Source organism: Leuresthes tenuis, unplaced genomic scaffold, assembly GCF_036924035.1.
Source record: "Leuresthes tenuis unplaced genomic scaffold, fLeuTen1.0.hap1 SCAF_12, whole genome shotgun sequence".
Classification (NCBI taxonomy): Eukaryota; Metazoa; Chordata; class Actinopteri; order Atheriniformes; family Atherinopsidae; genus Leuresthes; species Leuresthes tenuis.
In genome coordinates, this window is record NW_027325366.1 from 1,170,153 (window position 1) to 1,194,220 (window position 24,068).

Genomic DNA, 24,068 nt, shown 5'->3' on the forward strand with positions numbered 1-24,068 from the left:
CAGGGAGCCCAAGATGAAATTTTCTTTTAGTCTGCTGAGAAAAGGGAGTGAATGCGAGGCAGACTTTAACGCGGCTCTGGGAGCGAGCCGAGTGCGGGCTAACCGGGAGAATTGCTTGAAAGAAACGCGACACCGAATGAGCGCTCAGAACAAAGCCTCAATACGGTGTTTCCCGTGGTGTTTGTGGCTGCCTTGTCTTTTGCACAAAGTAAAAGACAAGGCAGCCAACGAATAGGGTCCGATTGTTCCTAATTGGTCAGCCGAGGAGCAAGGGGGAGCAAGCGTCTCAACCAAGCAAAGCTCACCATGGGGAAGGTGGCTATGCCAACTGGCCTTGTGCCCTGCTCCCGCAGTGACGGATAATCGTACTCTGGTTTCTCTCCATAACGTACAAGTCTTTCGCCTTTTACTAAAGACTTCCGTGGAGAGCAGCACTAATGAGTTGTTTCTATTTTTGGCAGGCTTTATCTTTGCGGGTGAAGCCCTTTCTGTCTGTGCAAAAGAAATCTTTTCCTGTGCACAGTGACTTCCCTGAGTAGAGTCGCCTTACTTGTTGTGACTGTGCCGATGTTGCTTGAATAGTGCTCGCGGGAGTGCAAAGTTATACCATTTAAAAGGGTTGAAGAGTGCTCAGTGACTCTCTGGCCACCTATGGCCATAAAAAGAACACCGGGACAAGTGCGCATTGTGCCAGGAAGGGCCCTCGGACGTGAACCAGTGGACAGTTATCGCTTCTCGGCCTCTTGGCTAAAATCAAGTTTAGTATCTATTCTTATCAGTTTAATATCTGATATGTCCTCTATACGAGGACTACATATTAAATGGATTTTTAGGAACAGGAGTTGAAAAAGGAGCTTACTCCGTTCACTCCAAGCATCGACCCGGTACTGCAGTGCCGCTGGGAACGGTGCACTCTTCTCTGCTCTTGTGAAAAAGCAAAAACTGGTGCAGGATGGAAGTTTCTTTTAGTCTGCTGAGAAAAGGGAGTGAATGCGAGGCAGACTTTAACACGGCTCTGGGAGCGAGCCGAGTGTGGGCAAACCGGGAATTGCTTGAAAGAAACGCGACACCGAATGAGCGCTCAGAACAAAGCCTCAATACGGTGTTTCCCGTGGTGTTTGTGGCTGCCTTGTCTTTTGCACAGAGTAAAAAAAAAGGCAGCCATCGAATAGGGCCCGATTGTTCCTACTTGGTTAGCCGAGGAGCAAGGGGGAGCAAGCGTCTCAACCAAGCAAAGCTCACCATGGGGAAGGTGGCTATGCCAACTGGCCTTGTGCCCTGCTCCCGCAGTGACGGATAATCGTACTCTGGTTTCTCTTCATAACGTACAAGTCTTTCGCCTTTTACTAAAGACTTCCGTGGAGAGCAGCACTAATGAGTTGTTTCTATTTTTGGCAGGCTTTACCTTTGCGGGTGAAGCCCTTTCTGTCTGTGCAAAAGAAATCTCTTCCTGTGCAGAGTGACTTCCCTGAGTAGAGTCGCCTTACTTGTTGTGACTGTGCCGATGTTGCTTGAATGGTGCTTGCGGGAGTGCAAAGTTATACCATTTAAAAGGGCTGGAGAGTGCTCAGTGCAGCGGGTGGGCGGAGGTGCAAAGTGACTCTCTGGCCACCTATGGCCATAAAAAGAACACAGCGACAAGTGCGTATTGTGCCAGGAAGGGCCCTCGGACGTGAACCAATGGACAGTTATCGCTTCTCGGCATTTTGGCTAAGATCAAGTGTAGTATCTGTTCTTATCAGTTTAATATCTGATATGTCCTCTATACGAGGACTACATATTAAATGGATTTTTAGGAACAGGAGTTGAAAAAGGAGCTTGCTCCGTTCACTCCAAGCATCGACCCGGTACTGCAGTGCCGCTGGGAACGGTGCGCTCTTCTCTGCTCTTGTGAAAAAGCAAAAAGTGGTGCAGGATGGAAGTTTCTTTTAGTCTGCCGAGAAAAGGGAGTGAATGCGAGGCAGACTTTAACACGGCTCTGGGAGCGAGCCGAGTGCGGGCTAACCAGGAGAATGGCTTGAAAGAAACGCGACACCGAATGAGCGCTCAGAACAAAGCCTCAATACGGTGTTTCCCGTGTTGTTTGTGGCTGCCTTGTCTTTTGCACAGAGTAAAAGACAAGGCAGCCATCGAATAGGGCCCGATTGTTCCTACTTGGTCAGCCGAGTAGCAAGAGGGAGCAAGCGTCTCAACCAAGCAAAGCTCACCATGGGGAAGGTGGCTATGCCAACTGGCCTGGTGCCCTGCTCCCGCAGTGACGGATAATCGTACTCTGGTTTCTCTTCATAGCGTACAAGTCTTTCGCCTTTTACTAAAGACTTCCGTGGAGAGCAGCACTAATGAGTTGTTTCTATTTTTGGCAGGCTTTACCTTTGCGGGTGAAGCCCTTTCTGTCTGTGCAAAAGAAATCTTTTTCCTGTGCACAGTGACTTCCCTGAGTAGAGTCGCCTTACTTGTTGTGACTGTGCCGATGTTGCTTGAATGGTGCTCGCGGGAGTGCAAAGTTATACCATTTAAAAGGGCTGAAGAGTGCTCAGTGCAGCGGGTGGGCTGAGGTGCAAAGTGACTCTCTGGCCACCTTTGGCCATAAAAAGAACACCGCGACAAGTGCGCATTGTGCCAGGAAGGGCCCTCGGACGTGAACCAGTGGACAGTTATCGCTTCTCGGCCTTTTGGCTAAGATCAAGTGTAGTATCTGTTCTTATCAGTTTAATATCTGATATGTCCTCTATACAAGGACTACATATTAAATGGATTTTTAGGAACAGGAGTTGAAAAAGGAGCTTGCTCCATTCACTCCAAGCATCGACCCGGTACTGCAGTGCCGCTGGGAACGGTGCGCTCTTCTCTGCTCTTGTGAAAAAGCAAAAAGTGGTGCAGGATGAAATTTTCTTTTAGTCTGCTGAAAAAAGGGAGTGAATGCGAGGCAGACTTTAACACGGCTCTGGGAGCGAGCCGAGTGTGGGCAAACCGGGAATTGCTTGAAAGAAACGCGACACCGAATGAGCGCTCAGAACAAAGCCTCAATACGGTGTTTCCCGTGGTGTTTGTGGCTGCCTTGTCTTTTGCACAGAGTAAAAAACAAGGCAGCCATCGAATAGGGCCCGATTGTTCCTACTTGGTTAGCCGAGGAGCAAGGGGGAGCAAGCGTCTCAACCAAGCAAAGCTCACCATGGGGAAGGTGGCTATGCCAACTGGCCTGGTGCCCTGCTCCCGCAGTGACGGATAATCGTACTCTGGTTTCTCTTCATAACGTACAAGTCTTTCGCTTTTTACTAAAGACTTCCGTGGAGAGCAGCATTAATGAGTTGTTTCTATTTTTGGCAGGCTTTACCTTTGCGGGTGAAGCCCTTTCTGTCTGTGCAAAAGAAATCTCTTCCTGTGCAGAGTGACTTCCCTGAGTAGAGTCGCCTTACTTGTTGTGACTCTGCCGATGTTGCTTGAATGGTGCTCGCGGGAGTGCAAAGTTATACCATTTAAAAGGGCTGAAGAGTGCTCAGTGCAGCGGGTGGGCGGAGGTGCAAAGTGACTCTCTGGCCACCTATGGCCATAAAAAGAACACCGCGACAAGTGCGCATTGTGCCAGGAAGGGCCCTCGGACGTGAATCAGTGGACAGTTATCGCTTCTCGGCCTTTTGGCTAAGATCAAGTGTAGTATCTGTTCTTATCAGTTTAATATCTGATATGTCCTCTATACGAGGACTACATATTAAATGGATTTTTAGGAACAGGAGTTGAAAAACGAGCTTGCTCCGTTCACTCCAAGCATCGACCCGGTACTGCAGTGCCGCTGGGAACGGTGCGCTCTTCTCTGCTCTTGTGAAAAAGCAAAAAGTGGTGCAGGATGGAAGTTTCTTTTAGTCTGCTGAGAAAAGGGAGTGAATGCGAGGCAGACTTTAACACGGCTCTGGGAGCGAGCCGAGTGTGGGCAAACCGGGAATTGCTTGAAAGAAACGCGACACCGAATGAGCGCTCAGAACAAAGCCTCAATACGGTGTTTCCCGTGGTGTTTGTGGCTGCCTTGTCTTTTGCACAGAGTAAAAGACAAGGCAGCCATCGAATAGGGCCCGATTGTTCCTACTTGGTTAGCCGAGGAGCAAGGGGGAGCAAGCGTCTCAACCAAGCAAAGCTCACCATGGGGAAGGTGGCTATGCCAACTGGCCTGGTGCCCTGCTCCCGCAGTGACGGATAATCGTACTCTGGTTTCTCTTCATAACGTACAAGTCTTTCGCCTTTTACTAAAGACTTCCGTGGAGAGCAGCACTAATGAGTTGTTTCTATTTTTGGCAGGCTTTACCTTTGCGGGTGAAGCCCTTTCTGTCTGTGCAAAAGAAATCTTTTTCCTGTGCACAGTGACTTCCCTGAGTAGAGTCGCCTTACTTGTTGTGACTGTGCCGATGTTGCTTGAATGGTGCTCGCGGGAGTGCAAAGTTATACCATTTAAAAGGGCTGAAGAGTGCTCAGTGCAGCGGGTGGGCTGAGGTGCAAAGTGACTCTCTGGCCACCTTTGGCCATAAAAAGAACACCGCGACAAGTGCGCATTGTGCCAGGAAGGGCCCTCGGACGTGAACCAGTGGACAGTTATCGCTTCTCGGCCTTTTGGCTAAGATCAAGTGTAGTATCTGTTCTTATCAGTTTAATATCTGATATGTCCTCTATACAAGGACTACATATTAAATGGATTTTTAGGAACAGGAGTTGAAAAAGGAGCTTGCTCCATTCACTCCAAGCATCGACCCGGTACTGCAGTGCCGCTGGGAACGGTGCGCTCTTCTCTGCTCTTGTGAAAAAGCAAAAAGTGGTGCAGGATGAAATTTTCTTTTAGTCTGCTGAAAAAAGGGAGTGAATGCGAGGCAGACTTTAACACGGCTCTGGGAGCGAGCCGAGTGTGGGCAAACCGGGAATTGCTTGAAAGAAACGCGACACCGAATGAGCGCTCAGAACAAAGCCTCAATACGGTGTTTCCCGTGGTGTTTGTGGCTGCCTTGTCTTTTGCACAGAGTAAAAAACAAGGCAGCCATCGAATAGGGCCCGATTGTTCCTACTTGGTTAGCCGAGGAGCAAGGGGGAGCAAGCGTCTCAACCAAGCAAAGCTCACCATGGGGAAGGTGGCTATGCCAACTGGCCTGGTGCCCTGCTCCCGCAGTGACGGATAATCGTACTCTGGTTTCTCTTCATAACGTACAAGTCTTTCGCTTTTTACTAAAGACTTCCGTGGAGAGCAGCATTAATGAGTTGTTTCTATTTTTGGCAGGCTTTACCTTTGCGGGTGAAGCCCTTTCTGTCTGTGCAAAAGAAATCTCTTCCTGTGCAGAGTGACTTCCCTGAGTAGAGTCGCCTTACTTGTTGTGACTCTGCCGATGTTGCTTGAATGGTGCTCGCGGGAGTGCAAAGTTATACCATTTAAAAGGGCTGAAGAGTGCTCAGTGCAGCGGGTGGGCGGAGGTGCAAAGTGACTCTCTGGCCACCTATGGCCATAAAAAGAACACCGCGACAAGTGCGCATTGTGCCAGGAAGGGCCCTCGGACGTGAATCAGTGGACAGTTATCGCTTCTCGGCCTTTTGGCTAAGATCAAGTGTAGTATCTGTTCTTATCAGTTTAATATCTGATATGTCCTCTATACGAGGACTACATATTAAATGGATTTTTAGGAACAGGAGTTGAAAAACGAGCTTGCTCCGTTCACTCCAAGCATCGACCCGGTACTGCAGTGCCGCTGGGAACGGTGCGCTCTTCTCTGCTCTTGTGAAAAAGCAAAAAGTGGTGCAGGATGGAAGTTTCTTTTAGTCTGCTGAGAAAAGGGAGTGAATGCGAGGCAGACTTTAACACGGCTCTGGGAGCGAGCCGAGTGTGGGCAAACCGGGAATTGCTTGAAAGAAACGCGACACCGAATGAGCGCTCAGAACAAAGCCTCAATACGGTGTTTCCCGTGGTGTTTGTGGCTGCCTTGTCTTTTGCACAGAGTAAAAGACAAGGCAGCCATCGAATAGGGCCCGATTGTTCCTACTTGGTTAGCCGAGGAGCAAGGGGGAGCAAGCGTCTCAACCAAGCAAAGCTCACCATGGGGAAGGTGGCTATGCCAACTGGCCTGGTGCCCTGCTCCCGCAGTGACGGATAATCGTACTCTGGTTTCTCTTCATAACGTACAAGTCTTTCGCCTTTTACTAAAGACTTCCGTGGAGAGCAGCACTAATGAGTTGTTTCTATTTTTGGCAGGCTTTACCTTTGCGGGTGAAGCCCTTTCTGTCTGTGCAAAAGAATTCTTGTTACTGTGCAGAGTGACTTCCCTGAGTAGAGTCGCCTTACTTGTTGTGACTGTGCCGATGTTGCTTGAATGGTGCTCGCGGGAGTGCAAAGTTATACCATTTAAAAGGGCTGAAGAGTGCTCAGTGCAGCGGGTGGGCGGAGGTGCAAAGTGACTCTCTGGCCACCTATGGCCATAAAAAGAACACCGCGACAAGTGCGCATTGTGCCAGGAAGGGCCCTCGGACGTGAACCAGTGGACAGTTATCGCTTCTCGGCCTCTTGGCTAAGATCAAGTTTAGTATCTGTTCTTATCAGTTTAATATCTGATATGTCCTCTATACGAGGACTACATATTAAATGGATTTTTAGGAACAGGAGTTGAAAAAGGAGCTTGCTCCGTTCACTCCAAGCATCGACCCGGTACTGCAGTGCCGCTGGGAACGGTGCGCTCTTCTCTGCTCTTGTGAAAAAGCAAAAAGTGGTGCAGGATGGAAGTTTCTTTTAGTCTGCCGAGAAAAGGGAGTGAATGCGAGGCAGACTTTAACACGGCTCTGGGAGCGAGCCGAGTGCGGGCTAACCGGGAGAATGGCTTGAAAGAAACGCGACACCGAATGAGCGCTCAGAACAAAGCCTCAATACGGTGTTTCCCGTGTTGTTTGTGGCTGCCTTGTCTTTTGCACAGAGTAAAAGACAAGGCAGCCATCGAATAGGGCCCGATTGTTCCTACTTGGTCAGCCGAGTAGCAAGAGGGAGCAAGCGTCTCAACCAAGCAAAGCTCACCATGGGGAAGGTGGCTATGCCAACTGGCCTGGTGCCCTGCTCCCGCAGTGACGGATAATCGTACTCTGGTTTCTCTTCATAGCGTACAAGTCTTTCGCCTTTTACTAAAGACTTCCGTGGAGAGCAGCACTAATGAGTTGTTTCTATTTTTGGCAGGCTTTACCTTTGCGGGTGAAGCCCTTTCTGTCTGTGCAAAAGAAATCTTTTTCCTGTGCACAGTGACTTCCCTGAGAAGAGTCGCCTTACTTGTTGTGACTGTGCCGATGTTGCTTGAATGGTGCTCGCGGGAGTGCAAAGTTATACCATTTAAAAGGGCTGAAGAGTGCTCAGTGCAGCGGGTGGGCTGAGGTGCAAAGTGACTCTCTGGCCACCTTTGGCCATAAAAAGAACACCGCGACAAGTGCGCATTGTGCCAGGAAGGGCCCTCGGACGTGAACCAGTGGACAGTTATCGCTTCTCGGCCTTTTGGCTAAGATCAAGTGTAGTATCTGTTCTTATCAGTTTAATATCTGATATGTCCTCTATACAAGGACTACATATTAAATGGATTTTTAGGAACAGGAGTTGAAAAAGGAGCTTGCTCCATTCACTCCAAGCATCGACCCGGTACTGCAGTGCCGCTGGGAACGGTGCGCTCTTCTCTGCTCTTGTGAAAAAGCAAAAAGTGGTGCAGGATGGAAGTTTCTTTTAGTCTGCTGAAAAAAGGGAGTGAATGCGAGGCAGACTTTAACACGGCTCTGGGAGCGAGCCGAGTGTGGGCAAACCGGGAATTGCTTGAAAGAAACGCGACACCGAATGAGCGCTCAGAACAAAGCCTCAATACGGTGTTTCCCGTGGTGTTTGTGGCTGCCTTGTCTTTTGCAAAGAGTAAAAAACAAGGCAGCCATCGAATAGGGCCCGATTGTTCCTACTTGGTTAGCCGAGGAGCAAGGGGGAGCAAGCGTCTCAACCAAGCAAAGCTCACCATGGGGAAGGTGGCTATGCCAACTGGCCTGGTGCCCTGCTCCCGCAGTGACGGATAATCGTACTCTGGTTTCTCTTCATAACGTACAAGTCTTTCGCCTTTTACTAAAGACTTCCGTGGAGAGCAGCATTAATGAGTTGTTTCTATTTTTGGCAGGCTTTACCTTTGCGGGTGAAGCCCTTTCTGTCTGTGCAAAAGAAATCTTGTTCCTGTGCAGAGTGACTTCCCTGAGTAGAGTCGCCTTACTTGTTGTGACTGTGCCGATGTTGCTTGAATGGTGCTCGCGGGAGTGCAAAGTTATACCATTTAAAAGGGCTGAAGAGTGCTCAGTGCAGCGGGTGGGCGGAGGTGCAAAGTGACTCTCTGGCCACCTATGGCCATAAAAAGAACACCGCGACAAGTGCGCATTGTGCCAGGAAGGGCCCTCGGACGTGAACCAGTGGACAGTTATCGCTTCTCGGCCTTTTGGCTAAGATCAAGTGTAGTATCTGTTCTTATCAGTTTAATATCTGATATGTCCTCTATACGAGGACTACATATTAAATGGATTTTTGGGAACAGGAGTTGAAAAACGAGCTTGCTCCGTTCACTCCAAGCATCGACCCGGTACTGCAGTGCCGCTGGGAACGGTGCGCTCTTCTCTGCTCTTGTGAAAAAGCAAACAGTGGTGCAGGATGGAAGTTTCAGGGAGCCCAAGATGAAATTTTCTTTTAGTCTGCTGAGAAAAGGGAGTGAATGCGAGGCAGACTTTAACACGGCTCTGGGAGCGAGCCGAGTGCGGGCTAACCGGGATAATTGCTTGAAAGAAACGCGACACCGAATGAGCGCTCAGAACAAAGCCTCAATACGGTGTTTCCCGTGGTGTTTGTGGCTGCCTTGTCTTTTGCACAGAGTAAAAGACAAGGCAGCCATCGAATAGGGCCCGATTGTTCCTACTTGGTCAACCGAGGAGCAAGGGGGAGCAAGCGTCTCAACCAAGCAAAGCTCACCATGGGGAAGGTGGCTATGCCAACTGGCCTGGTGCCCTGCTCCCTCAGTGACGGATAATCGTACTCTGGTTTCTCTTCATAACGTACAAGTCTTTCGCCTTTTACTAAAGACTTCCGTGGAGAGCAGCACTAATGAGTTGTTTCTATTTTTGGATGTTTTTACCTTTGCGGGTGAAGTCTTTTCTGTTTGTGCAAAAGAAAATCATGTTGCTGTGCAGAGTGACTTCTCGGAGTAGAGTAGAGCCAAGTAGATTCTTATTTGTTGTTTCTCTATCTTTTGGTTAAGACTATGATTGCCTTCTCTGTGTCGTTGATTTTGTGCATGCTTTGGCATTAAGAACCTGTGCTTAAGAGGTATTTTTGTGCTTGATTAAAGTTTTCCAACTATATTGTAGTTAAAATTCTTTATCAAAATGTTTTTGGTTGTTTTTGCTTTCTTGCTCATTGCAGGTTGAAATACTGCAATGGCATTTGGAATTGCACCTGGAGGGTCCCCATCCAACAATGGCAAGACCCCCAGGGCTTCTAGGGCCTGAAACATCTCCCACCCATGATTGTCTTGGAGAAAAACAGAGGCTACATCCACTACCAGGGACAGCCGAAACTCTGCCGTGTGGGGAGCATGGGCATCTGTTGGACGCCTGCACAAAGGTATTTTGTCGCAAATGTAGAGAAATTGGTCACACCATCGAAGAGTGTACGAATGGCAGAAAGTGCAATCTCTGTGGAGAATAAAACCACCTCTTCAGAGATTGCCCAAAATCTTTTGCCAACAAGTTGAAATCCCTAAAAATACAGGAAGGAGGTGGAAATGGAGGGCAGTCAGAGGCAGTTGATGAGCTATTTAAAACAGCTAGGCTGGGAAATTCAAATTTACCACCAAAACCCCTGAATGGTGGACAGCAGTCAGGTGAGGCAGAAGACGGGGAGGGGCCTGCAGAAGCCCCACAAATGGAAAGCTCCTTTTAGGTTGAGGAAAGGCAAGGCAAGTTTATTTGTAGAGCACAATTCGTAAACAAAATTGCTTTACAGCTACATAAAATCACAAGAAGGCCAATAAAATAATTCCATAAAAGATAGAAAATAACTAATTAATTAAATTAAAAGCGAAGAGTGCAAATGAAATACTTTCAGTTGTCATGTGCACAGCTAAATAGAACTGTTTTAAAGTCTATTCTCTGAGCGACAGAAAGCCAGTGCAGAGACCTGAGCACTGGACTAATATGGTGATATTTTCTGGTTCTAGTCAGGACTGAATGAACTGCTCTCCATCATTAGAGGCTTAAACTTTGATTAAAAGTAACCTATAAAAGCAATAGTTTGGCTTCTAATGACTGAAACAAAACCCAGAAGAGTGGTGCGACAGTGAAGCTCTGGAGCACCTTTGAAGAAGCACCTTTAGCAGCAGTAAGTTGGTTTCCTGTGTGACGTTAGCAGTCTCTTTATCGGCTATCATATAGCAGCATTTGGCAAACCTTCAGCGTACCTTATTAATCATCCATTTTAAAAATGGCAAGGTGTTATAAAACAGTGACACAAGGTCAAAAAAGGGTAATGTAGATCAGAAATATTCATGTTAAACAGCCAAATCAGGGGAAAGCGCAAACACAGTCCCCCACTACCAGAAATTATGCAGTCGAGATTCCCACATTTGGGGAATTCGCAAGGGTCAGTACAGTCGGTGTGCAATGACTGAGCCTCGCCTTGAGTGAACCACCTTCTTGATCATGGTGTCTCTCCTGCCAGGTAAGTATGAGCTGGAAATGTCAGAGGCTGATACCTCTTTTTCAGGTGCCTCACTCGGCCGGACGGTGCTGCAACTTCAACTGTCTAATGTGCCATGCCAGCAGCAGCAGCTACCCCGGCACTAAAACGTTTGCAGATTAAAGCAGTAAGGCTTTTCATTATCTTTCTGATCACTTCTTCTTTTAAACAACCAAGGAACTTGCAGCACAAATGTATTTCTTTCCCCTCCTCCCCATCTCTAAAGCCACAGCCACCCACACTGGGAAATTTCTCAGTTGAGGCAAACCCTCACGGCTGGGCAGCTGCATATCTCCAGTGCAGACATGCTGCAGCATTTGGCAAACCTTGCTAAACATCCACTTCAGTGGTCACATGTCCTCTTTTTTCATTTTGTTCCTCCCCATCTCTAAGGAAATGCCCACCTGCCTGGGGTGACTGCACTGTATGACCTCACCTGACAACTGCGCAGCTGCATATCTGTTGTGCAGACATGCTGCAGCATTCAGCGTACCTTACTAAACATCCATTTTAAAGATGGCAAGGTGTTGCTAAAACAGTGACACAAGGTCAAAAAAGGGTAATATAGACCAGAAATATTCATGTTAAACAGCCAAATCAGGGGAAAGCGCGAACGCAGTCCCCCACTACCAGAAATTATGCAGTCGAGATTCCCACATTTGGGGAATTCGCAAGGGTCAGTACAGTCGGTGTGCAATGACTGAGCCTCGCCTTGAGTGAACCACCTTCTTGATCATGGTGTCTCTCCTGCCAGGTAAGTATGAGTTGGAAATGTCAGAGGCTGATACCTCTTTCCCAGGTGCCTCACTCGGCCGGACGGTGCTGCAACTTCAACTGTCTGGTGTGCCATGCCAGCAGCAGCAGGTACCCCGAAACTAAAATGTTTGCAGATTAAAACAGTAAGGCTTTTCATTATCTTTCTGATCACTTCTTCTTTTAAACAACCAAGGAACTTGCAGCACAAATGTATTTCTTTCCCCTACTTCCCATCTCTAAAGCCACACCCACCCACACTGGGAAATTTCTCAGTTGAGGCAAACCCTCACGGCTGCATATCTCCAGTGCAGACATGCTGCAGCATTTGGCAAACCTTGCTAAGCATCCACTTCAGTGGTCACATGTCCTCTTTTTAACATTTTGTTCCTCCCCATCTCTAAGACAATGTCCACCTGCCTGGGGTGACTGCACTGTATGACCTCACCTGACTGCGCAGCTGCATATCTGTTGTGTAGACATGCTGCAGCATTCAGCGTACCTTACTAAACATCCATTTTAAAGATGGCAAGGTGTTGCTAAAACAGTGACACAAGGTCAAAAAAGGATAATGTAGATCAGAAATATTCATGTTAAACAGCCAAATCAGGGGAAAGCGCGAACGCAGTCCCCCACTACCAGAAATTATGCAGTCGAGATTCCCACATTTGGGGAATTCGCAAGGGTCAGTACAGTCGGTGTGCAATGACTGAGCCTCGCCTTGAGTGAACCACCTTCTTGATCATGGTGTCTCTCCTGCCAGGTAAGTATGAATTGGAAATGTCAGAGGCTGATACCTCTTTTTCAGGTGCCTCACTCGGCCGGACGGTGCTGCAACTTCAACTGTCTGGTGTGCCATGCCAGCAGCAGCAGCTACCCCGAAACTAAAATGTTTGCAGATTAAATGAGTAAGGCTTTTCATTATCTTTCTGATAACTTCTTCTTTTAAACAACCAAGGAACTTGCAGCACAAATGTATTTCTTTCCCCTACTTCCCATCTCTAAAGCCACACCCACCCACACTGGAAAATTTCCCAGTTGAGGCAAACCCTCACGGCTGGGCAGCTGCATATCTCCAGTGCAGACATGCTGCAGCATTTGGCAAACCTTGCTAAACATCCACTTCATTAGACACATGTCCTCTTTTTTCATTTTGTTCCTCCCCATCTCTAAGGCAATGCCCACCTGCCTGGGGTGACTGCACTGTATGACCTCACCTGACAACTGCATATCTGTTGTGTAGACATGCTGCAGCATTCAGCATACCTTACTAAACATCCATTTTAAAGATGGCAAGGTGTTGTTAAAACAGTGACACAAGGTCAAAAAAGGGTAATATAGACCAGAAATATTCATGTTAAACAGCCAAATCAGGGGAAAGCGCGAACGCAGTCCCCCACTACCAGAAATTATGCAGTCGAGATTCCCACATTTGGGGAATTCGCAAGGGTCAGTACAGTCGGTGTGCAATGACTGAGCCTCGCCTTGAGTGAACCACCTTCTTGATCATGGTGTCTCTCCTGCCAGGTAAGTATGAGTTGGAAATGTCAGAGGCTGATACCTCTTTCCCAGGTGCCTCACTCGGCCGGACGGTGCTGCAACCATGCCAGCAGCAGCAGCTACCCCGAAACTAAAACCTTTGCAGATTAAAACAGTAAGGCTTTTCATTATCTTTCTGATCACTTCTTCTTTTAAACAACCAAGGAACTTGCAGCACAAATGTATCTCTTTCCCCTCCTCCCCTTCTCTAAAGCCACACCCACCCACACTGGGAAATTTCTCAGTTGAGGCAAACCCTCACGGCTGGGCAGCTGCATATCTCCAGTGCAGACATGCTGCAGCATTTGGCAAACCTTGCTAAACATCCACTTCAGTGGTCACATGTCCTCTTTTTTCATTTTGTTCCTCCCCATCTCTAAGGCAATGTCCACCTGCCTGGGGTGACTGCACTGTATGACCTCACCTAACTGCGCAGCTGCATATCTGTTGTGTAGACATGCTGCAGCATTCAGCGTACCTTACTAAACATCCATTTTAAAGACGGCAAGGTGTTGTTAAAACAGTGACACAAGGTCAAAAACGGGAATTTTAGATGAGATATACTGATGTTAAACAGCCAAATCAGGGGAAAGCGCGAACGCAGTCCCCCACTACCAGAAATTATGCAGTCGAGATTCCCACATTTGGAGAATTCGCAAGGGTCAGTACAGCCGGTGTGCAATGACTGAGCCTCGCCTTGAGTGAACCACTTTCTTGATCATGGTGTCTCTCCTGCCAGGTAAGTATGAGTTGGAAATGTCAGAGGCTGATACCTCTTTCCCAGGTGCCTCACTCGGCCAGACGGTGCTGCAACTTCGACTGTCTGGTGTGCCATGCCAGCAGCAGCAGCTACCCCGAAACTAAAACGTTTGCAGATTAAAACAGTAAGGCTTTTCATTATCTTTCTGATCACTTCTTATTTTAAACAACCAAGGAACTTGCAGCTCAAATGTATTTCTTTCCCTTCCTCCCCATCTCTAAAGCCACACCCACACTGGGAAATTTCTCAGTTGAGGCAAACCCTCACGGCTGGGCAGCTGCATATCTCCAGTGCAGACATGCTGCAGCATTTGGCAAACCTGGCTAAACATCCACTTCAGTGGTCACATGTCCCCTTTTTTCATTTTGTTACTCCGCATCTCTAAGGTAATGCCCACCTGCCTGGGGTGACTGCACTGTATGACCTCACCTGACAACTGCGCAGCTGCATATCTGTTGTGCAGACATGCTGCAGCACTCAGCGTACCTTACTAAACATCCATTTTAAAGATGGCAGGTGTTGCTAAAACAGTGACACAAGGTCAATAAAGGGTAATGTAGACCAGAAATATTCATGTTAAACAGCCAAATCAGGGGAAAGCGCGAACGCAGTCCCCCACTACCAGAAATTATGCAGTCGAGATTCCCACATTTGGGGAATTCGCAAGGGTCAGTACAGTCGGTGTGCAATGACTGAGCCTCGCCTTGAGTGAACCACCTACTTGATCATGGTGTCTCTCCTGCCAGGTAAGTATGAATTGGAAATGTCAGAGGCTGATACCTCTTTCCCAGGTGCCTCACTCGGCCGGACGGTGCTGCAACTTCAACTGTCTGGTGTGCCATGCCAGCAGCAGCAGCTACCCCGAAACTAAAATGTTTGCAGATTAAAACAGTAAGGCTTTTCATTATCTTTCTGATCACTTCTTCTTTTAAACAACCAAGGAACTTGCAGCACAAATGTATTTCTTTCAGCGCATCTCCAAGCATCGACCCGGTACTGCAGTGCCGCTGGGAACGGTGCGCTCTTCTCTGCTCTTGTGAAAAAGCAAACAGTGGTGCAGGATGGAAGTTTCTTTTAGTCTGCTGAGAAAAGGGAGTGAATGCGAGGCAGACTTTAACACGGCTCTGGGAGCGAGCCGAGTGCGGGCTAACCGGGAGAATTGCTTGAAAGAAACGCGACACCGAATGAGCGCTCAGTGTTTACGGTGTTTCTCGTGGTGTTTGTGGCTGCCTTGTCTTTTGCACAGAGTAAAAGACAAGGCAGCCATCGAATAGGGCCCGATTGTTCCTACTTGGTCAGCCGGGGAGCAAGGGGGAGCAAGCGTCTCAACCAAGCAAAGCTCACCATGGGGAAAGTGGCTATGCCAACTGGCCTGGTGCCCTGCTCACGCAGTGACGGATAATCGTACTCTGGTTTCTCTTCATAACGTACAAGTCTTTCGCCTTTTACTAAAGACTTCCGTGGAGAGCAGCACTATTGAGTTGTTTGTATTTTTGGCAGGCTTTACCTTTGCGGGTGAAGCCCTTTCTGACTGTGCAAAAGAAATCTTGTTCCTGTGCAGAGTGACTTCCCTGAGTAGAGTCGCCTTACTTGTTGTGACTGTGCCGATGTTGCTTGAATGGTGCTCGCGGGAGTGCAAAGTTATACCATTTAAAAGGGCTGAAGAGTGCTCAGTGCAGCGGGTGGGCGGAGGTGCAAAGTGACTCTCTGGCCACCTATGGCCATAAAAATAACACCGCGACAAGTGCGCATTGTGCCAGGAAGGGCCCTCGGACGTGAACCAGTGGACAGTTATCGCTTCTCGGCCTTTTGGCTAAGATCAAGTGTAGTATCTGTTCTTATCAGTTTAATATCTGATATGTCCTCTATACGAGGACTACATATTAAATGGATTTTTAGGAACAGGAGTTGAAAAAGGAGCTTGCTCCGTTCACTCCAAGCGTCGACCCGGTACTGCAGTGCCGCTGGGAACGGTGCGCTCTTCTCTGCTCTTGTGAAAAAGCAAACAGTGGTGCAGGATGGAAGTTTCAGGGTGCCCAAGATGAAATTTTCTTTTAGTCTGCTGAGAAAAGGGAGTGAATGCGAGGCAGACTTTAACACGGCTCTGGGAGCGACCCGGGTGCGGGCTAACCGGGATAATTGCTTGAAAGAAACGGGACACCGAATGAGCGCTCAGAACAAAGCCTCAATACGGTGTTTCCCGTGGTGTTTGTGGCTGCCTTGTCTTTTGCACAGAGTAAAAAAAAAGGCAGCCATCGAATAGGGCCCGATTGTTCCTACTTGGTTAGCCGAGGAGCAAGGGGGAGCAAGCGTCTCAACCAAGCAAAGCTCACCATGGGGAAGGTGGCTATGCCAACTGGCCTGGTGCCCTGCTCCCGCAGTGACGGATAATCGTACTCTGGTTTCTTTTCATAACGTACAAGTCTTTCGCCTTTTACTAAAGACTTCCGTGGAGAGCAGCACTAATGAGTTGTTTCTATTTTTGGCAGGCTTTACCTTTGCGGGTGAAGCCCTTCCTGTCTGTGCAAAAGAAATCTTTTCCTGTGCAGAGTGACTTCCCTGAGTAGAGTCGCCTTACTTGTTGTGACTGTGCCGATGTTGCTTGAATGGTGCTCACGGGAGTGCAAAGTTATACCATTTAAAAGGGCTGAAGAGTGCTCAGTGCAGCGGGTGGGCGGAGGTGCAAAGTGACTCTCTGGCCACCTATGGCCATAAAAAGAACACCGCGACAAGTGCGCATTGTGCCAGGAAGGGCCCTCGGACGTGAACCAGTGGACAGTTATCGCTTCTCGGCCTCTTGACTAAGATCAAGTGTAGTATCTGTTCTTATCAGTTTAATATCTGATATGTCCTCTGTACGAGGACTACATATTAAATAGATTTTTAGGAACAGGAGTTGAAAAATGAGCTTGCTCCGTTCACTCCAAGCATCGACCCGGTACTGCAGTGCCGCTGGGAACGGTGCGCTCTTCTCTGCTCTTGTGAAAAAGCAAAAACTGGTGCAGGATGGAAGTTTCTTTTAGTCTGCTGAGAAAAGGGAGAGAATGCGAGGCAGACTTTAACACGGCTCTGGGAGCGAGCCGAGTGTGGGCAAACCGGGAATTGCTTGAAAGAAACGCGACACCGAATGAGCGCTCAGAACAAAGCCTCAATACGGTGTTTCCCGTGGTGTTTGTGGCTGCCTTGTCTTTTGCACAGAGTAAAAGACAAGGCAGCCATCGAATAGGGCCCGATTGTTCCTACTTGGTCAGCCGAGGAGCAAGGGGGAGCAAGCGTCTCAACCAAGCAAAGGTCACCATGGGGAAGGTGGCTATGCCAACTGGCCTGGTGCCCTGCTCCCGCAGTGACGGATAATCGTACTCTGGTTTTTCTTCATAGCGTACAAGTCTTTCGCCTTTTACTAAAGACTTCCGTGGAGAGGAGCACTAATGAGTTGTTTCTATTTTTGGCAGGCTTTATCTTTGCGGGTGAAGCCCTTTCTGTCTGTGCAAAAGAAATCGTAGTCCTGTGCAGAGTGACTTCCCTGAGTAGAGTCGCCTTACTTGTTGTGACTGTGCCGATGTTGCTTGAATGGTGCTCGCGGGAGTGCAAAGTTATACCATTTAAAAGGGCTGAAGAGTGCTCAGTGACTCTCTGGCCACCTATGGCCATAAAAAGAACGCCGCGACAAGTGCGCATTGTGCCAGGAAGGGCCCTCGGACGTGAACCAGTGGACAGTTATCGCTTCTCGGCCTTTTGGCTAAGATCAAGTGTAGTATCTGTTCTTATCAGTTTAATATCTGATATGTCCTCTATACGAGGACTACATATTAAATGGATTTTTAGGAACAGGAGTTGAAAAAGGAGCTTGCTCCGTTCACTCCAAGCATCGACCCGGTACTGCAGTGCCGCTGGGAACGGTGCGCTCTTCTCTGCTCTTGTGAAAAAGCAAAAAGTGGTGCAGGATGGAAGTCTCTTTTAGTCTGCTGAGAAAAGGGAGTGAATGCGAGGCAGACTTTAACACGGGTCTGGGAGCGAGCCGAGTGCGGGCAAACCGGGAATTGCTTGAAAGAAACGCGACACCGAATGAGCGCTCAGAACAAAGCCTCAATCAATACGGTGTTTCCCGTGGTGTTTGTGGCTGCCTTGTCTTTTGCACAGAGTAAAAAACAAGGCACCCATCGAATAGGGCCCGATTGTTCCTACTTGGTCAGCCGAGGAGCAAGGGGGAGCAAGCGTCTCAACCAAGCAAAGCTCACCATGGGGACGGTGGCTATGCCAACTGGCCTGGTGCCCTGCTCCCGCAGTGACGGATAATCGTACTCTGGTTTCTCTTCATAACGTACAAGTCTTTCGCCTTTTACTAAAGACTTCCGTGGAGAGCAGCACTAATGAGTTGTTTCTATTTTTGGATGGCTTTACCTTTGCGGGCTAAGTCTTTTCTGTTTGTGCAAAAGAAAATCATGTTGCTGTGCAGAGTGACTTCTCGGAGTAGAGTAGAGCCAAGTAGATTCTTATTTGTTGTTTCTCTATCTTTTGGTTAAGACTATGATTGCCTTCTCTGTGTCGTTGATTTTGTGCATTTTTTGGCATTAAGAACCTGTGCTTAAGAGGTATTTTTGTGCTTGATTAAAGTTTTCCAACTATATTGTAGTTAAAATTCTTTATCAAAATGTTTTTGGTTGTTTTTGCTTTCTTGCTCATTGCAGGTTGAAATACTGCAATGGCATTTGGAATTGCACCTGGAGGGTCCCCATCCAACAATGGCAAGACCCCCAGGGCTTCTAGGGCCTGAAACATCTCCCACCCATGATTGTCTTGCAGAAAAACAGAGGCTACATCCACTACCAGGGACAGCCGAAACTCTGCCGTGTGGGGAGCATGGGCATCTGTTGGACGCCTGCACAAAGGTATTTTGTCGCAAATGTAGAGAAATTGGTCACACCATCGAAGAGTGTACGAATGGCAGAAAGTACAATCTCTGTGGAGAATAAAACCACCTCTTCAGAGATTGCCCAAAATCTTTTGCCAACAAGTTGAAATCCCTAAAAATACAGGAAGGAGGTGGAAATGGAGGGCAGTCAGAGGCAGTTGATGAGCTATTTAAAACAGCTAGGCTGGGAAATTCAAATTTACCACCAAAACCCCTGAATGGTGGACAGCAGTCAGGTGAGGCAGAAGACGGGGAGGGGCCTGCAGAAGCCCCACAAATGGAAAGCTCCTTTTAGGTTGAGGAAAGGCAAGGCAAGTTTATTTGTAGAGCACAATTCGTAAACAAAATTGCTTTACAGCTACATAAAATCACAAGAAGGCCAATAAAATAATTCCATAAAAGATAGAAAATAACTAATTAATTAAATTAAAAGCGAAGAGTGCAAATAAAATACTTTCAGTTGTCATGTGCACAGCTAAATAGAACTGTTTTAAAGTCTATTCTCTGAGCGACAGAAAGGCAGTGCAGAGACCTGAGCACTGGACTAATATGGTGATATTTTCTGGTTCTAGTCAGGACTGAATGAACTGCTCTCCATCATTAGAGGCTTAAACTTTGATTAAAAGTAACCTATAAAAGCAATAGTTTGGCTTCTAATGACTGAAACAAAACCCAGAAGAGTGGTGCGACAGTGAAGCTCTGGAGCACCTTTGAAGAAGCACCTTTAGCAGCAGTAAGTTGGTTTCCTGTGTGACGTTAGCAGTCTCTTTATCGGCTATCATATAGCAGCATTTGGCAAACCTTCAGCGTACCTTATTAATCATCCATTTTAAAAATGGCAAGGTGTTATAAAACAGTGACACAAGGTCAAAAAAGGGTAATGTAGATCAGAAATATTCATGTTAAACAGCCAAATCAGGGGAAAGCGCGAACGCAGTCCCCCACTAGCAGAAATTATGCAGTCGAGATTCCCACATTTGGGGAATTCACAAGGGTCAGTACAGTCGGTGTGCAATGACTGAGCCTCACCTTGAATGAACCACCTTCTTGATCATGGTGTCTCTCCTGCCAGGTAAGTATGAGCTGGAAATGTCAGAGGCTGATACCTCTTTCCCAGGTGCCTCACTCGGCCGGACGGTGCTGCAACTTCAACTGTCTAATGTGCCATGCCAGCAGCAGCAGCTACCCTGAAACTAAAACGTTTGCAGATTAAAACAGTAAGGCTTTTCATTATCTTTCTGATCACTTCTTCTTTTAAACAACCAAGGAACTTGCAGCACAAACGTATCTCTTTCCCCTCCTCCCCATCTCTAAAGCCCCACCCACCCACACTGGGAAATTTCTCAGTTGAGGCAAACCCTCACGGCTGCATATCTCCAGTGCAGACATGCTGCAGCATTTGGCAAACCTTGCTAAACATCCACTTCAGTGGTCACATGTCCTCTTTTTTCATTTTGTTCCTCCCCATCTCTAAGGCAATGCCCACCTGCCTGGGGTGACTGCACTGTATGACCTCACCTGACAACTGCGCAGCTGCATATCTGTTGTGTCGACATACTGCAGCATTCAGCGTACCTTACTAAACATCCATTTTAAAGACGGCAAGGTGTTGCTAAAACAGTGACACAAGGTCAGAAAAGGGTAATGTAGACCAGAAATATTCATGTTAAACAGCCAAATCAGGGGAAAGCGCGAACGCAGTCCCCCACTACCAGAAATTATGCAGTCGAGATTCCCACATTTGGGGAATTCGCAAGGGTCAGTACAGTCGGTGTGCAATGACTGAGCCTCGCCTTGAGTGAACCACCTTCTTGATCATGGTGTCTCTCCTGCCAGGTAAGTATGAATTGGAAATGTCAGAGGCTGATACCTCTTTTTCAGGTGCCTCACTCGGCCGGACGGTGCTGCAACTTCAACTGTCTGGTGTGCCATGCCAGCAGCAGCAGCTACCCCGAAACTAAAACGTTTGCAGATTAAAACAGTAAGGCTTTTCATTATCTTTCTGATCACTTCTTCTTTTAAACAACCAAGGAACTTGCAGCACAAATGTATTTCTTTCCCCTCCTCCCCATCTCTAAAGCCACACCCACCCACACTGGGAAATTTCTCAGTTGAGGCAAACCCTCACGGCTGCATATCTCCAGTGCAGACATGCTGCAGCATTTGGCAAACCTTGCTAAACATCCACTTCAGTGGTCACATGTCCTCTTTTTTCATTTTGTTCCTCCCCATCTCTAAGGCAATGCCCACCTGCCTGGGGTGACTGCACTGTATGACCTCACCTGACAACTGCGCAGCTGCATATCTGTTGTGTAGACATGCTGCAGCATTCAGCGTACCTTACTAAACATCCATTTTAAAGACGGCAAGGTGTTGTTAAAACAGTGACACAAGGTCAAAAACGGGAATTTTAGATGAGATATACTGATGTTAAACAGCCAAATCAAGGGAAAGCGCGAACGCAGTCCCCCACTACCAGAAAATATGCAGTCGAGATTCCCACATTTGGGGAATTTGCAAGGGTCAGTACGGTCGGTGTGCAATGACTGAGCCTCGCCTTGAGTGAACCACCTTCTTGATCATGGTGTCTCTCCTGCCAGGTAAGTATGAGTTGGAAATGTCAGAGGCTGATACCTCTTTCCCAGGTGCCTCACTCGGCCGGACGGTGCTGCAACCATGCCAGCAGCAGCAGCTACCCCGAAATTAAAATGTTTGCAGATTAAAACAGTAAGGCTTTTCATTATCTTTCTGATCACTTCTTATTTTAAACAACCAAGGAACTTGCAGCACAAATGTATTTCTTTCCCCTCCTCCCCATCTCTAAAGCCACACCCACCCACACTGGGAAATTTCTAAGTTGAGGCAAACCCTCACGGCTGGGCAGCTGCATATCTCCAGTGCAGACATGCTGCAGCATTTGGCAAACCTTGCTAAACATCCACTTCAGTGGTCACATGTCCTCTTTTTTTCATTTTGTTCCTCCCCATCTCTAAGGCAATGCCCACCTGCCTGGGGTGACTGCACTGTATGACCTCACCTGACAACTGCGCAGCTGCATATCTGTTGTGTCGACATGCTGCAGCATTCAGCGTACCTTACTAAACATCCATTTTAAAGACGGCAAGGTGTTGCTAAAACAGTGACACAAGGTCAAAAAAGGGTAATGTAGACCAGGAATATTCATGTTAAACAGCCAAATCAGGGGAAAGCGCGAACGCAGTCCCCCACTACCAGAAATTATGCAGTCGAGATTCCCACATTTGGGGAATTCGCAAGGGTCAGTACAGTCGGTGTGCAATGACTGAGCCTCGCCTTGAGTGAACCACCTTCTTTATCATGGTGTCTCTCCTGCCAGGTAAGTATGAGCTGGAAATGTCAGAGGCTGATACCTCTTTCCCAGGTGCCTCACTCGGCCGGACGGTGCTGCAACTTCAACTGTCTGGTGTGCCATGCCAGCAGCAGCAGCTACCCCGAAACTAAAATGTTTGCAGATTAAATGAGTAAGGCTTTTCATTATCTTTCTGATCACTTCTTCTTTTAAACAACCAAGGAACTTGCAGCACAAATGTATTTCTTTCCCCTCCTCCCCATCTCTAAAGCCACACCCATCCACACTGGGAAATTTCTCAGTTGAGGCAAACCCTCACGGCTGGGCAGCTGCATATCTCCAGTGCAGACATGCTGCAGCATTTGGCAAACCTTGCTAAAGATCCACTTCAGTGGTCACATGTCCTCTTTTTTCATTTTGTTCCTCCCCATCTCTAAGGCAATGCCCACCTGCCTAGAGTGACTGCACTGTATGACCTCACCTGACAACTGCCGAGCCGAGTGCGGGCTAACCGGGAGAATTGCTTGAAAGAAACGCGACACCGAATGAGCGCTCAGAACAAAGCCTCAATACGGTGTTTCCCGTGGTGTTTGTGGCTGCCTTGTCTTTTGCACAGAGTAAAAGACAAGGCAGCCATCGAATAGGGCCCGATTGTTCCTACTTGGTCAGCCAAGGAGCAAGGGGGAGCAAGCATCTCAACCAAGCAAAGCTCACCATGGGGAAGGTGGCTATGCCAACTGGCCTGGTGCCCTGCTCCCGCAGTGACGGACAATCGTACTCTGGTTTCTCTTCATAACGTACAAGTCTTTCGCCTTTTACTAAAGACTTCCGTGGAGAGCAGCACTAATGAGTTGTTTCTATTTTTGGCAGGCTTTACCTTTGCGGGTGAAGCCCTTTCTGTCTGTGCAAAAGAAATCTTGTTCCTGTGCAGGGTGACTTCCCTGAGTAGAGTCGCCTTACTTGTTGTGACTGTGCCGATGTTGCTTGAATGGTGCTCGCGGGAGTGCAAAGTTATACCATTTAAAAGGGCTGAAGAGTGCTCAGTGACTCTCTGGCCACCTATGGCCATAAAAAGAACACCGGGACAAGTGCGCATTGTGCCAGGAAGGGCCCTCGGACGTGAACCAGTGGACAGTTATCGCTTCTCGGCCTTTTGGCTAAGATCAAGTGTAGTATCTGTTCTTATCAGTTTAATATCTGATATGTCCGCTATACGAGGACTACATATTAAATGGATTTTTAGGAACAGGAGTTGAAAAAGGAGCTTGCTCCGTTCACTCCAAGCATCGACCCGTTACTGCAGTGCTGCTGGGAACGGTGCGCTCTTCTCTGCTCTTGTGAAAAAGCAAACAGTGGTGCAGGATGTAAGTTTCAGGGAGCCCAAGATGAAATTTTCTTTTAGTCTGCTGAGAAAAGGGAGTGAATGCGAGGCAGACTTTAACACGGCTCTGGAAGCGAGCCGTTTGCGGGCTCACCGGGAGAATTGCTTGAAAGAAACGCGACACCGAATGAGCGCTCAGAACAAAGCCTCAATACGGTGTTTCCCGTGGTGTTTGTGGCTGCCTTGTCTTTTGAACAGAGTAAAAAAAAAAGGCAGCCATCGAATAGGGCCCGATTGTTCCTACTTGGTTAGCCGAGGAGCAAGGGGGAGCAAGCGTCTCAACCAAGCAAAGCTCACCACGGGGAAGGTGGCTATGCCAACTGGCCTGGTGCCCTGCTCCCGCAGTGACGGATAATCGTACTCTGGTTTCTCTTCATAACGTACAAGTCATTCGCCTTTTACTAAAGACTTCCGTGGAGAGCAGCACTAATGAGTTGTTTCTATTTTTGGCAGGCTTTACCTTTGCGGGTGAAGCCCTTTCTGTCTGTGCAAAAGAAATCTTGTTCCTGTGCAGAGTGACTTCCCTGAGTAGAGTCGCCTTACTTGTTGTGACTGTGCCGATGTTGCTTGAATGGTGCTCGCGGGAGTGCAAAGTTATACCATTTAAAAGGGCTGAAGAGTGCTCAGTGCAGCGGGTGGGCGGAGGTGCAA

The 24,068-nt window shown here is 47.9% G+C and overlaps 39 non-coding genes across 39 annotated transcripts; 29 read left to right on the top strand and 10 right to left on the bottom strand.

The window, feature by feature from the left end:
- Positions 1–365: 365 nt before the first annotated feature.
- On the top strand, positions 366–479 carry LOC140320748 (U5 spliceosomal RNA). The gene has a single exon (XR_011918533.1). It is a non-coding gene; the product is annotated as a U5 spliceosomal RNA (small nuclear RNA).
- A 248-nt stretch (positions 480–727) lies between these two features.
- Positions 728–918, top strand: LOC140320530 (U2 spliceosomal RNA). Its single transcript, XR_011918368.1, has one exon. It is a non-coding gene; the product is annotated as a U2 spliceosomal RNA (small nuclear RNA).
- A 384-nt stretch (positions 919–1,302) lies between these two features.
- On the top strand, positions 1,303–1,416 carry LOC140320962 (U5 spliceosomal RNA). The gene has a single exon (XR_011918729.1). It is a non-coding gene; the product is annotated as a U5 spliceosomal RNA (small nuclear RNA).
- A 274-nt stretch (positions 1,417–1,690) lies between these two features.
- Positions 1,691–1,881, top strand: LOC140320285 (U2 spliceosomal RNA). The gene has a single exon (XR_011918147.1). It is a non-coding gene; the product is annotated as a U2 spliceosomal RNA (small nuclear RNA).
- Positions 1,882–2,267: 386 nt separating this feature from the next.
- Positions 2,268–2,381, top strand: LOC140265615 (U5 spliceosomal RNA). Its single transcript, XR_011906323.1, has one exon. It is a non-coding gene; the product is annotated as a U5 spliceosomal RNA (small nuclear RNA).
- A 275-nt stretch (positions 2,382–2,656) lies between these two features.
- LOC140320212 (U2 spliceosomal RNA) lies at positions 2,657–2,847 on the top strand. Its single transcript, XR_011918082.1, has one exon. It is a non-coding gene; the product is annotated as a U2 spliceosomal RNA (small nuclear RNA).
- Positions 2,848–3,231: 384 nt separating this feature from the next.
- On the top strand, positions 3,232–3,345 carry LOC140265805 (U5 spliceosomal RNA). The gene has a single exon (XR_011906496.1). It is a non-coding gene; the product is annotated as a U5 spliceosomal RNA (small nuclear RNA).
- Positions 3,346–3,619: 274 nt separating this feature from the next.
- On the top strand, positions 3,620–3,810 carry LOC140320239 (U2 spliceosomal RNA). The gene has a single exon (XR_011918106.1). It is a non-coding gene; the product is annotated as a U2 spliceosomal RNA (small nuclear RNA).
- A 384-nt stretch (positions 3,811–4,194) lies between these two features.
- LOC140320963 (U5 spliceosomal RNA) lies at positions 4,195–4,308 on the top strand. Its single transcript, XR_011918730.1, has one exon. It is a non-coding gene; the product is annotated as a U5 spliceosomal RNA (small nuclear RNA).
- Positions 4,309–4,583: 275 nt separating this feature from the next.
- On the top strand, positions 4,584–4,774 carry LOC140320215 (U2 spliceosomal RNA). The gene has a single exon (XR_011918084.1). It is a non-coding gene; the product is annotated as a U2 spliceosomal RNA (small nuclear RNA).
- Positions 4,775–5,158: 384 nt separating this feature from the next.
- Positions 5,159–5,272, top strand: LOC140265806 (U5 spliceosomal RNA). Its single transcript, XR_011906497.1, has one exon. It is a non-coding gene; the product is annotated as a U5 spliceosomal RNA (small nuclear RNA).
- A 274-nt stretch (positions 5,273–5,546) lies between these two features.
- On the top strand, positions 5,547–5,737 carry LOC140320240 (U2 spliceosomal RNA). The gene has a single exon (XR_011918107.1). It is a non-coding gene; the product is annotated as a U2 spliceosomal RNA (small nuclear RNA).
- Positions 5,738–6,121: 384 nt separating this feature from the next.
- On the top strand, positions 6,122–6,235 carry LOC140320965 (U5 spliceosomal RNA). Its single transcript, XR_011918731.1, has one exon. It is a non-coding gene; the product is annotated as a U5 spliceosomal RNA (small nuclear RNA).
- Positions 6,236–6,510: 275 nt separating this feature from the next.
- On the top strand, positions 6,511–6,701 carry LOC140320289 (U2 spliceosomal RNA). The gene has a single exon (XR_011918151.1). It is a non-coding gene; the product is annotated as a U2 spliceosomal RNA (small nuclear RNA).
- Positions 6,702–7,087: 386 nt separating this feature from the next.
- Positions 7,088–7,201, top strand: LOC140265616 (U5 spliceosomal RNA). Its single transcript, XR_011906324.1, has one exon. It is a non-coding gene; the product is annotated as a U5 spliceosomal RNA (small nuclear RNA).
- Positions 7,202–7,476: 275 nt separating this feature from the next.
- LOC140320216 (U2 spliceosomal RNA) lies at positions 7,477–7,667 on the top strand. Its single transcript, XR_011918085.1, has one exon. It is a non-coding gene; the product is annotated as a U2 spliceosomal RNA (small nuclear RNA).
- A 384-nt stretch (positions 7,668–8,051) lies between these two features.
- LOC140320755 (U5 spliceosomal RNA) lies at positions 8,052–8,165 on the top strand. The gene has a single exon (XR_011918539.1). It is a non-coding gene; the product is annotated as a U5 spliceosomal RNA (small nuclear RNA).
- Positions 8,166–8,440: 275 nt separating this feature from the next.
- On the top strand, positions 8,441–8,631 carry LOC140320182 (U2 spliceosomal RNA). Its single transcript, XR_011918053.1, has one exon. It is a non-coding gene; the product is annotated as a U2 spliceosomal RNA (small nuclear RNA).
- A 409-nt stretch (positions 8,632–9,040) lies between these two features.
- LOC140265622 (U5 spliceosomal RNA) lies at positions 9,041–9,156 on the top strand. Its single transcript, XR_011906329.1, has one exon. It is a non-coding gene; the product is annotated as a U5 spliceosomal RNA (small nuclear RNA).
- A 1,414-nt stretch (positions 9,157–10,570) lies between these two features.
- Positions 10,571–10,734, bottom strand: LOC140321034 (U1 spliceosomal RNA). Its single transcript, XR_011918795.1, has one exon. It is a non-coding gene; the product is annotated as a U1 spliceosomal RNA (small nuclear RNA).
- Positions 10,735–11,342: 608 nt separating this feature from the next.
- Positions 11,343–11,506, bottom strand: LOC140320226 (U1 spliceosomal RNA). Its single transcript, XR_011918094.1, has one exon. It is a non-coding gene; the product is annotated as a U1 spliceosomal RNA (small nuclear RNA).
- Positions 11,507–12,104: 598 nt separating this feature from the next.
- Positions 12,105–12,268, bottom strand: LOC140320238 (U1 spliceosomal RNA). The gene has a single exon (XR_011918105.1). It is a non-coding gene; the product is annotated as a U1 spliceosomal RNA (small nuclear RNA).
- A 600-nt stretch (positions 12,269–12,868) lies between these two features.
- Positions 12,869–13,032, bottom strand: LOC140320250 (U1 spliceosomal RNA). The gene has a single exon (XR_011918116.1). It is a non-coding gene; the product is annotated as a U1 spliceosomal RNA (small nuclear RNA).
- Positions 13,033–13,619: 587 nt separating this feature from the next.
- On the bottom strand, positions 13,620–13,783 carry LOC140266050 (U1 spliceosomal RNA). The gene has a single exon (XR_011906720.1). It is a non-coding gene; the product is annotated as a U1 spliceosomal RNA (small nuclear RNA).
- A 603-nt stretch (positions 13,784–14,386) lies between these two features.
- On the bottom strand, positions 14,387–14,550 carry LOC140320851 (U1 spliceosomal RNA). Its single transcript, XR_011918627.1, has one exon. It is a non-coding gene; the product is annotated as a U1 spliceosomal RNA (small nuclear RNA).
- Positions 14,551–15,200: 650 nt separating this feature from the next.
- LOC140265586 (U5 spliceosomal RNA) lies at positions 15,201–15,314 on the top strand. The gene has a single exon (XR_011906297.1). It is a non-coding gene; the product is annotated as a U5 spliceosomal RNA (small nuclear RNA).
- A 275-nt stretch (positions 15,315–15,589) lies between these two features.
- On the top strand, positions 15,590–15,780 carry LOC140266483 (U2 spliceosomal RNA). The gene has a single exon (XR_011907109.1). It is a non-coding gene; the product is annotated as a U2 spliceosomal RNA (small nuclear RNA).
- Positions 15,781–16,189: 409 nt separating this feature from the next.
- LOC140265663 (U5 spliceosomal RNA) lies at positions 16,190–16,303 on the top strand. The gene has a single exon (XR_011906367.1). It is a non-coding gene; the product is annotated as a U5 spliceosomal RNA (small nuclear RNA).
- A 274-nt stretch (positions 16,304–16,577) lies between these two features.
- On the top strand, positions 16,578–16,768 carry LOC140320494 (U2 spliceosomal RNA). The gene has a single exon (XR_011918339.1). It is a non-coding gene; the product is annotated as a U2 spliceosomal RNA (small nuclear RNA).
- A 384-nt stretch (positions 16,769–17,152) lies between these two features.
- Positions 17,153–17,266, top strand: LOC140321014 (U5 spliceosomal RNA). Its single transcript, XR_011918777.1, has one exon. It is a non-coding gene; the product is annotated as a U5 spliceosomal RNA (small nuclear RNA).
- A 249-nt stretch (positions 17,267–17,515) lies between these two features.
- Positions 17,516–17,706, top strand: LOC140266388 (U2 spliceosomal RNA). Its single transcript, XR_011907022.1, has one exon. It is a non-coding gene; the product is annotated as a U2 spliceosomal RNA (small nuclear RNA).
- A 388-nt stretch (positions 17,707–18,094) lies between these two features.
- On the top strand, positions 18,095–18,208 carry LOC140320697 (U5 spliceosomal RNA). Its single transcript, XR_011918487.1, has one exon. It is a non-coding gene; the product is annotated as a U5 spliceosomal RNA (small nuclear RNA).
- A 1,416-nt stretch (positions 18,209–19,624) lies between these two features.
- On the bottom strand, positions 19,625–19,788 carry LOC140265903 (U1 spliceosomal RNA). The gene has a single exon (XR_011906586.1). It is a non-coding gene; the product is annotated as a U1 spliceosomal RNA (small nuclear RNA).
- Positions 19,789–20,388: 600 nt separating this feature from the next.
- Positions 20,389–20,552, bottom strand: LOC140320262 (U1 spliceosomal RNA). The gene has a single exon (XR_011918127.1). It is a non-coding gene; the product is annotated as a U1 spliceosomal RNA (small nuclear RNA).
- A 600-nt stretch (positions 20,553–21,152) lies between these two features.
- LOC140266169 (U1 spliceosomal RNA) lies at positions 21,153–21,316 on the bottom strand. Its single transcript, XR_011906823.1, has one exon. It is a non-coding gene; the product is annotated as a U1 spliceosomal RNA (small nuclear RNA).
- Positions 21,317–21,907: 591 nt separating this feature from the next.
- On the bottom strand, positions 21,908–22,071 carry LOC140265584 (U1 spliceosomal RNA). Its single transcript, XR_011906295.1, has one exon. It is a non-coding gene; the product is annotated as a U1 spliceosomal RNA (small nuclear RNA).
- Positions 22,072–22,810: 739 nt separating this feature from the next.
- Positions 22,811–22,924, top strand: LOC140320966 (U5 spliceosomal RNA). Its single transcript, XR_011918732.1, has one exon. It is a non-coding gene; the product is annotated as a U5 spliceosomal RNA (small nuclear RNA).
- A 249-nt stretch (positions 22,925–23,173) lies between these two features.
- Positions 23,174–23,364, top strand: LOC140320416 (U2 spliceosomal RNA). Its single transcript, XR_011918267.1, has one exon. It is a non-coding gene; the product is annotated as a U2 spliceosomal RNA (small nuclear RNA).
- A 410-nt stretch (positions 23,365–23,774) lies between these two features.
- LOC140266055 (U5 spliceosomal RNA) lies at positions 23,775–23,888 on the top strand. Its single transcript, XR_011906724.1, has one exon. It is a non-coding gene; the product is annotated as a U5 spliceosomal RNA (small nuclear RNA).
- Positions 23,889–24,068: the final 180 nt, after the last annotated feature.